The sequence below is a fragment of the Corella eumyota genome, chromosome 6 (genome assembly GCF_963082875.1).
Source record: "Corella eumyota chromosome 6, kaCorEumy4.1, whole genome shotgun sequence".
NCBI lineage: Eukaryota > Metazoa > Chordata > Ascidiacea > Phlebobranchia > Corellidae > Corella > Corella eumyota.
Genome location: NC_137495.1, coordinates 10,965,648 through 10,976,031, shown reverse-complemented (window position 1 = coordinate 10,976,031; position 10,384 = coordinate 10,965,648).

Below are 10,384 nucleotides of genomic sequence, written 5' to 3'. Positions count from 1 at the left end.
ACCGCGCAGGTTCGAATCCTGCCGACAACGCTTTATTTTAGTTTAAATACAAATTTAATTAACTAATTCAAATCACGCGAGGTGCTTCGAGAATAGAACATTAGAGTTGCCGACAACGCATTATTTTATGTTTTAATAACTGCCTTTAGTTGTCGGTTGTTTACAAGAATATAAAATTCTGTCTAATTTCTTTCAAAATTAAACGCTAAATTAAGTAATGTCTAAATCCATGTTTATTGAGTGGCTTTTCTGTTCAGTAGAACGAAATTGCCCTTCGTCTTAAAAACAAATATTTGCTTTTAATAAAAAGCTAAAATGAATCATTAAAATAATGGTTTTATTCCAGAAAAACAAAGTTAGAAGTTCCATGTGAAAAGAGTTTCAAACAAATTTGCAAAGGAAAAATTTTAAATATAAAGAAAACTATTTTTATCTTTGGGTTGGCCTTTCGGTTAATAGCCAAATGCGCCAACCATTGCAACACAACAACAACTGATTCGTGATAATTTTATTTAATTTGCAAAACTATATTATAGTAATAAAAATAAAGCAAACGAAAAATTCGTCTCTCCACCTTTCGGTTTACAGCCGATTGCGCCACAGAGACGACATTCATTGCTACACTTGGATTGAATCTGAAGATCAAAATTATAATAATAAAAATGTAACAAAAAATATTATTGACCTTTGGTTGACTCGAACAACCAACCTTTCGGTTAACAGACGAACTCGCTAACTGATTGCGCCATAGAGACGACAATTTTTGCCACACTTGGTCTAAATTTGAAGATCAAAATTATAATAATAAAAATGTAACAAAATAAATTTGACCCTGGGTGGACTTAAACCTTCAAACTTTCTCCTAACACCTGAACGCCCTAACCGATTGCGCGACAGAGACGATTATTTCGCTTTTGAATTTGCAAAGCAAAATTAATATAATAAAAATGTAAATATATTTCGTTCATGAATGGGCCCAAACCTTCAAACTTTGGGTTAAGAGCAAAACGCGCCAATATATTGCGGCACAAATACGACTAATTCGCGACAATTCTATTAAATTTGCAAAGCAAAATTATAATAATAATAAAAATGAGAAAAAACTAGTTTCGTCCTTGGGCAGACTCGAACCTCAAACCTTTCGGAAAGTTAAAGAGCTAAACGCTTCAATGATTCCGACACAGAAACGACTGATTTGCGACATTTCTATCAAATTTGCAAAACAAAATTGTAAAAAAAAGACGATTAAATATTTGACCCTGGGTGGACTCGAACCGCAATCTTTTAAATTAAATAGAAAATAATAATGATAAACATTTATCTAATAATTAAATACATAAAATTTGATTTAATAATTTAGTTGATAATCTTAATTAATTAATGTTTATGATTATCTTTATTTATAAATAGAAATTAAATTTAAAAATGATCAATTGATTTTAAATCGTATTTTATTTATCAAATAAATCTAGATTGTAAGTATTTTTGCTTGTTGTAATGATGAATTTCAAATTACTTTGACACAATTATTGCGTTCTTAAAAAAAAACAAAACAATACTTTTATGGGATATCCCCTTTTTCAATCTAAATATATAAAAACAGTTTTACAAACGTTAACATGTGCATCACTAGCTTCTTTTAAACATCTTTAAAAAACAAAAATAATTTTATAAATTCAAAATCAGATGATTGATTTAATGAAAGTTATAGAATCTGTATTTTTATACAAAATATAATGTAACGAAAGTAAATGGTACAAAAAATAAAATGTAACAAAAGTAATTAGTAACTGATTTTGTCAAAAGTGCACTACTTGGGATCGAACCCAGGAACTTCTGTTTACAAGACAGGCGCTTTACCACTAAGCCATAACGCCCTTTCTGCTTATTAACGTATAAAATTAATATCAAAGTAAAATGTAATAAGGAAAATCAAAATTTTTATTGTTTATATATTTTTGCTTATTGTCGTTTACTTTTTTATAGGTTTAAAACTAAACAACATATAAAAAATATAAATTTTATTTTTTTGCGCTTTAAATGACTTAACTTATTCGTAATAAATAAAAAAAAAAAAGGTTATATATATTCAAATTACTAAGCCATTTAAAAAAAATCATTTAATTAAAATGCCGAGTTAGTGTGTTGTAGCTGATTGTGAAGGAAATTCTGACAACAGTGATGTTAGTATGTTTTATTTCCCCAAACACCCACAACTTCGAGAAGAATGGGTACTCTTTGAAAAAGCAGTCTTCAATATGTAGTTTGCATTTTAAAAACTTCAACCAGTTTACAATGGGATTTGACAAAAAGCTTATACTGAATAATGATGCTATTCCTTCAATCTACCCAGCCCATAAGGTTAGTAAGAAGCTATATGTTACCAATTATTAACAAAGTGTTGACAATTTATTTTTACAATCAGGTTGTTTCACCAATCCATATCAAAAGTGATTTGCAGATAGTTATGAAAGCCGAGGAAGTACACTTGGGCTTCAAAAATATTGCGAAATGGAAACCTAATGTAAACCTTTAAGTAAATCCATTTTAACACAAACACAAAATGTTTTAAAAACACATCATGTGCGGTCAAAATATACACAGACTGATACTAAAACAGCAAGTATAGGTAACACTTTTTTAATAAAAAGATAGACTATTTTTGTTTAAAAACTACATCGGATTTTAACATTAGGTGTAATTTTTCAAATATTTGATAGAAGTTTAAGCTACAGTAGAGAACTTTGAATCTGGTTAAACTTTAAAACCGTTTATCGATCCAATAAGCACCTCAACACCACAAAAAAACAAAAACAGAAAAAAACGATCGTTCGCCAAAAACGAGCGTTTTCCGTCGCGGATAATTTTTTCGTGCTTGGCGATGTAGCGTGTACACGTTTTTGATTGAGTAGACATTGTTTTACTTGTTTTTTAAAGCTCGGTTCCGGTGGACCCCCACCCCCAAATTGTTCCCTAACTGAATCTAATTTTTTAAAAAGAGACTTATTTTTTAGTTAAAACGCTATAAAAAAGTTGAAACGCTATAAAAAAGCATGTTAAAAAATTATTTCCCAGCACACAAAAAAAGTTTTAACAAAACCAACAACAATATTTCTTAATAACCACCATCGTCTGTTTCGTCCGAATCCAAAATGACGATAACCTCTTCTGCCTCCTTAAACATAAACTTTTATCAATTGCGCGCTTATAGTAATTATAACCTCACTTTATTTTTGTTATATACATTTATTTCCTAATTTAAAAAAAAAGTTCTTAATTACCATGTGATGTTAGTCGTTTATAACGATTGCATAATCTCTCTGCTATTCGAACTAATAACATACAACAAGCAATTAATATTTAGAAAAAAGAAACTAGTATATTTAAAATCTTACGTTCTTCTTCGGTGAATCCTCTCGCCACCTCTGATTCACTTTCAATTTCTAATAAATAAAAAACAGTTTTTTTTATGATTACATTACCTTTTATTTCTTCTTCCATTTTATTCCATTTCTTTTTCTAAAAAAAACAAACAAAACGCTATTTATTTTAACGAAATTTATTTATGATTACCTTTTAATTCTTCTTGCATCTCCGTATTTCCTTCTATTTCTTGGCTCATTTCCTCTTCTTCCATTTGTAAGTTGTTGACTGAAAAATTGATGCGTTACTTAATGTTTTTTTTGCAAAAATTGAAAGCAAAATTATTTTTTATTACCTGGACTCGCGGTGGTCAACATTGGTGAATACGAAAATCTACATCGAGAATTCTTTCTAAAATAAAAAAAATAGGTTAATTTTTGCAAAAAATATGGTATAATTATGTTTGCAAAATTATTTTTTTTATTACCAGGACTCGGGGTGGGCGACGTCGGTGAATACATGATATTTACATCGGGAATTATTTCTAAAATGAAAAAATTAGTTAATTCTTGCCAAAAAAAAGGTATAATTATGTTTACCTCTTCGTAAATTCATTAGCGGTCCGTTACCGCAAACATATTCAATTTTTCCTAAAAAAAATTAATGAAGTTAAAGTGAAATACTTTTAAAATAAAACATTTTATTACCTAGGCATCTGTAGGTATGCGAGATTGCTAAAGAAACCTGCTCGAATGTTATTTGACACACCTGACAAGTAAATAATATGCACATTTCTGTTATCAGTGGCGGCTCGTGGGTTAAATAAATGGGGGGGCTAATTTTAGAAAATCACAACACCGCTAGGGGTCTGGATCCCTCAGAAATATTGTAAATAATTAGCTGTAAACACGCTATTTTTACATTTAATGGTTAATTATTTAAATTTAAAGTATAGGCCCTTTTACACGGCGTTTGCAACGTAACGTCGTTCACACGTACGAAAGTTACGCAAGTTTTGTGTTAGGAGCAAAATTTACGCAAGATTTCGTAAGCGGTATACTTTTAGTAGATATTAATCTTAATTAATTATTGTCTATTTTCTTTATAATATAAAACGTATTTTGTATATTTTTAAATTCCGATTTTAATAGAGCTTGAGATTCCACAATAAAAAGCAAAGTAGCATAATAGATTTCTTTTATTAAAAGCGTTTTTTAAGTTTAAAACCAAAAACGTGGGAAAATAATAGTGCAAGTTATGTAACAACTGACAATCCATTCAAAAAAAAATATTAAAAACAATTTATTGAACTTCTTGTTCATCTTGTCAGCTCTTCTATGAAATAACATGATATATCATTAAGTATTAAAATAAAGACACAACAGATTAAGTTTTTGTTAATAATCTATTTCACTTTTTTCTTTTGAATAAATATATTTTAAAAGTATATCAGACTTAGCTGTATGCTAAATAATTACCTAGAAAGTAAGTTTTATAGTTAAAATTAAAAAATTATAAAGTTTTTTCAAATTGTATGAATTAAACCATAAATAATATCATATATCACAAATCTCTCCCATCTTCACAACATACTTAAATCTCCACCACCCCTCTCCTTCCTTTTTTTCCTAGTCATTCTTCCTCTTTTCATTCTCTTTTATGTACAATTACAACATCACTCTATGTATATGTTGTGGTCCTACTCTTATTGTTTAAGTGTTTGTGTAATGTACATAACTATTCATAAATAGCCTATGTTTGCAATAAAAAAGGCTATTTATCTAATGGGCTATTCAAAAAGTATTTATTTTTACATAACTTACTTTAATTTTGAAAACAATTTTTCCACCCATTGCACATGTTTTATCATGTAAGATCATTGGCCTTGTGATATAACAAAAAACTGTTTAACAGAATAACCATTTACGTTAAATCTAAAAGGAATTGCAAATTGTATTAATATTAGTCGATTATCTGATTGAGCTGCAATAAAATCAACCTTACTTTTGTTAGTTTATTCCACCAACACAGTTTTAATAGTAAACCGACAGACAGAGAAGTGCACTTAATGACTGTTGCACTTACAAAATGCTCCTGTAAAATGATGTCGAACTAAGCTTTTAGCTGCAAATAACCAAAATATTTCTTGATTACAAAAGTTTGCTGTTTAATTAACTTCTTACATATCAAAATATGCACATCACAAAATGTCAGCAGTTTGATAAGGGTGCCTCTAAATAGGCTGTGTGCATTGTGTGCAATGTGTGCATTGTGTACATTGTGTGCAGTGTGTGCAGTGTGTGCAATGAGTGTAATCAGTGTAATAAAGGTAAAAATAAATGTATTAAAACGGAAACCAGCCAACGGACACCTTAACACGAAGATTTTCCTCTAAAACAGCGGGGCATTGGAATTTTAATTACCGCGTTAAATTTTATCCCGTTATTTATGACCGGTATTCCGGATAGTATTTAAACAAATAATGAACAATAAATGGATTTTTTTTAATAATTAATGTGCAAGAAGAGGTTGTTTATCAACTAAAACTTATAAAAAGTTAATTTAAAAGCGTGCGGTTTTAGGCATCATAAGCAAATGCGTTGTTAAAATATGACGCATTGTGACAAAACTCGTCGTCTTTCTAACATTATATAAAGAAAATTAATCGTCATATTATCAATTTTTTTACTGAATAATTAGCAGAACAATGTTATCAAGCATTTAAACTATACTTGATGGGTAAATAATCTGTATGCACAATCTGACAATTACACACATTGTCAGTTGAGCGACAAACTAACAGAATACACAGTATGTGTCTGCACACGTTTTTGGTTGGGCACATACTGACAGAGTCAAAAATATACAACAAATAGTCTGTTTGCAGAGTTGTGCACAATGTCAAACAAAAAAATAAAAAGTTAATTTTGTCCAACTTCTTTAAATGCCAACACTTAATCAGCAGCGCAATTACTAGGCAAATAAAAATCTATAATATCTTTAACTTTCACAGGCAACTTGCCAGTTTAACAAAACCAGAACAAAAATAACTTTGTCTCCCCAAACTTTAAATTTGAATATTTAAACATTTCCGAATTGCACAGTCTTGCATTGGTTATAAGCTTATTTTAATGGTTTTCAGTAATTTAAATAGAGTCAGCTTAAATAAAATTTATTTTCTCTTTGTATATTCAGCACACATTGCACACATTGCACACAGCCTATTTAGAGGGACCCGTTTGATAAAGTTACTTAGAATGTGCCCTTTTTCTTTCAACTTTTTTATTGTGAGTTTCAACAGTTGTCTGTCATCCTAATCTATGACTGAATATTTACAGTCACTAGTAAACTATGTACATTGCATGTTTTTTTTTTTATTGGCAAACTTTATTTATGCTCTTTTGACAGGCAGGCAAACAGGCAACCTGCTCTTGAGTCTTCTTGTCAGGCAGTAAATCCATTATGCTTATCTTTAAAAACTTGCCTTAATCGAAATTAAAAGCATTAATTAACATACAATTCTTTAAAAAGAATGCAAAAACTGATTTAAACTTGCTGTTTTAGCGAGGCTTAAGAGCGACCTTTTCATCATAAATATAATGTGAGAATATACTCGATCGAACGATTAGTATTTCTATTTTTTTAACTTAAAAATATTATTTAAAGCCTTAAAACTTCCTTAAACAAGAATAAAATACCCAGTTTACACCTATTTTATTTTATTTTTGTTTAATAGTTAAACAAAAACGATAAAATTTGTTAATATACAACGTTTGAAATTGCCAAAATATTTGGCAACTCAATGGTGGTCTTAGCCCCACATTTCGATCAAAGTTCTCAACTTTTTTCCAAATTTCGAAATTCTGACAGCAAAAACGGCGTTATGATATTTTGTATTTGGCAGCCCGTGGGGCTAATTTTGGTTTAGCCCTCACATGTTTACGCTACGTTTTTCGAAAATTTTTGCGTATTTTGTGGCCAAAATAGGCGCTATTTTTTAATATTTTAAATAATTTTAGCGAAAAACAGTGCAAAAAAATAAATATTATTTAAAAAATTTAATATTAATTAAAAAATATATATAAATCAAAACATAAAACCATTAAAAAAAGTTGGGGGTTTTAGCCCCATTAGCTCCATACACGAGCCGCCACTGGTTATGATCCTCGTGCTCTTGCAGAGATTCAAAATTTTGGTAACATGAGTAACAATACATTGCTGTCTTAAATCGTTTCAAATATGATGCGAAGACTTTTTTTTTAATAAAAACGTGTTGGATTGCTTCTGTACGTTTCTCATTTTTCAAAAACAAGATGTCCAGAGAGGAAATCGACATGTCGTCGTGTTTCATCATGTTTTGAGTATTAGCTATGATGCAACATCCTGACCGCATTTCCTATGTGGTGCAATACTTTTAAGTCTTTAAGAAATTTGCACAAAGTTGTCACACTTTTTTACCGAAATCCAAACATCATGAGCCACAAAATGAATGAAATCAAGAATGAAATCAAGAAGATTTGTATCATTTGCTTAATGCACTTTGGGGGAATCATCCTATGCTTCAAGGCTAACCAAATAATAACGACTTCAGCTTGAATGTCATATATTACTGCGGCCTTTTGGATAGCGATGAACCTTGAGCTGTGAGGGAGAAAATTTGCCTAACGGTAGAAACTGCTTTGAAAGTTGACATTCAAATCAAGCTACATCACTGCCAGTCGATTTACAACTTACCTAAATAAATAAAATGATTCAATGAAAGAAGCCTAAAATTTGAAATTCTACACCCCTCTAAGCAACATGCCACCAAGGAAGATGCTGTTCATTTTGAACAAATTCTTAGTTTGTTGGAGGAACCTCAAATAAAAAAATAAATATAATCCAATCTATTATTTCAAAAAAGAATGTCAATCTTTATTGTATTACAGTCGTTCGTGTATTCAAGATATTTTTATCGTATTCATGCCTTTAAGCATTATTGTATTATAATCGTTCGTGTATTTGGGTAATATATAAATAAAATTGTTTACATTAACATACAAGTCTTAAGCTTCAAGCTTTACACCTTAAAAATCTCTTCGTGACAGGAAAAAGCTGCAACTACGTCACAGTAGCTATAAGCCTTGCGCCAATATGCATAAAAAAATTCGCTTCCTGACAGGAAAAAGCTGCGACTACGTCACAGTAGCTATAAGCCTTACACCAATATGCATAAATAAATTCGCTTCCTAAAAGGAAAAAGCTGCAACTACGTCACAGTAGCTATAAGCCTTGCGCCAATATGCATAAAAAAATTCGCTTCCTGACAGGAAAAAGCTGCGACTACGTCACAGTTTTTAGCTATATGCTTAAAGAGATGGTTCGGTTGCGGAGTTTTTTTTTTAGTTATGTTGGAATTTTTCCAACTTGCACGAGGATATCAATATTTTAAAAATTGGTCAAGTAGTTTTTGAGATATCGGAATTTAAAAGTAAATGTTGTAAATAGGGAAAGTCCCAACGCTCGCGAGTCACGTGACGCACGACGTCATCGTCGTAAGATCATATGCTGGCAGACATAGGAAAATGACCTTATTTTGTCCTCTCTGAGCCGTTTGTTGTACATTTTATTATTTTTTTTGCAGAAAACAAACTTAACATAAAAAGCAATATTTAGCGATATTATATCAGACATTTTTTACTTTTTAAGTATTTTTAATTGGGTAGGCCGTATTTAAAAATTTTAACAAATTATGGCTATGCTGTTAATTTTGAAAGTTTACCAGCCCTAAACGCTTACAAACTCTTCAAGAAACAGACAGGTCAACTAAGTCTTTTTAAAGCAAAGTTTACCGTTAACACAGCCTTAGTTTTGTTTAAAATAAAATCACTTCATTGTTGTTAACTAATATATTGTCAAATTAGCGTATATAGCCTATATAGACGATATATACTTTTATTTTGGTTATACTATAACAATTATTTAGGTTATATTTTTACAAGTGTAAAGCACAAACTAAGTTAAGAAAGGCAGCAAACACTAATATTTGTTGCCAGGGGTACAAGTACCTACGTATATTGTACGTTATATTAAAAATTGTTTGGAATTATTAATAAAAAAAATAAAATATGTTAATCAGAATATTTAGTTTATAGTTTATTGATGTATAATATACTTTATGTGTCTTGATTCATGTGACGTTTAGTAATTAGAACTATTTTTATATGATACCAAAATTGTCGGATATATTAAGTTTTAAGCAAAACTTACTGTTCTAACAGGTAAACTTTGCTTCAGTAACACTTAGTTGACCAGTCCGTTTCTTGTAAGTGTTTGTCAGCCAAGATTGGCCGTTTCTGGCTTGTAAATTTCCAAAATTAACAACATACCCTTAATTTGTTAGAATTTTTCACATACAGCCTACCTAATCAAAAATACTTAAAAGTAAAAAATGTCTAATATAATATTGCTTTTTATGTTAAGTTTGTTTTTTGCAAAAAAAAATTTAAAAAAAAGAACAACAAACGGCTCAGAGACGGCAAAATAAGGTTATTTTCCTATGTCTGCCAGCAAATGAACTTACGACGATGACGTCGTGCATCACGTGACTCGCGAGCGTAGGAATTTTCCCTATTTACAATATTTACCTTCAGGTTCCGATATCTCAAAAGTACTTGACCAATTTTTAAAATAATCGTATCCTCGTGCAAGTTGGAAAAAATCCAACATAATTAAAAAAGAAACTCTGCGACCGAACCATCTCTTTAAACAATTAAAATAACTAATAAAGAAAACAATTAAAATAACTATAAAGAAAGCAATTATAATAATTATAAAAATTAACTAACAATTAAAATAACTAATAAACAAACAATTAAAATAACTATAAAGAATAAACAAATCATCATAATAAATATACAAAAAATATAATAAACAAAAAAAGGAAATATATGAACTTGAATTTTAAATTAACCGGATTTTGACTTTGAACTTCATTTGACCGCCAAACGTTTCCATAAAAGCCTTTAATACACTACTGACG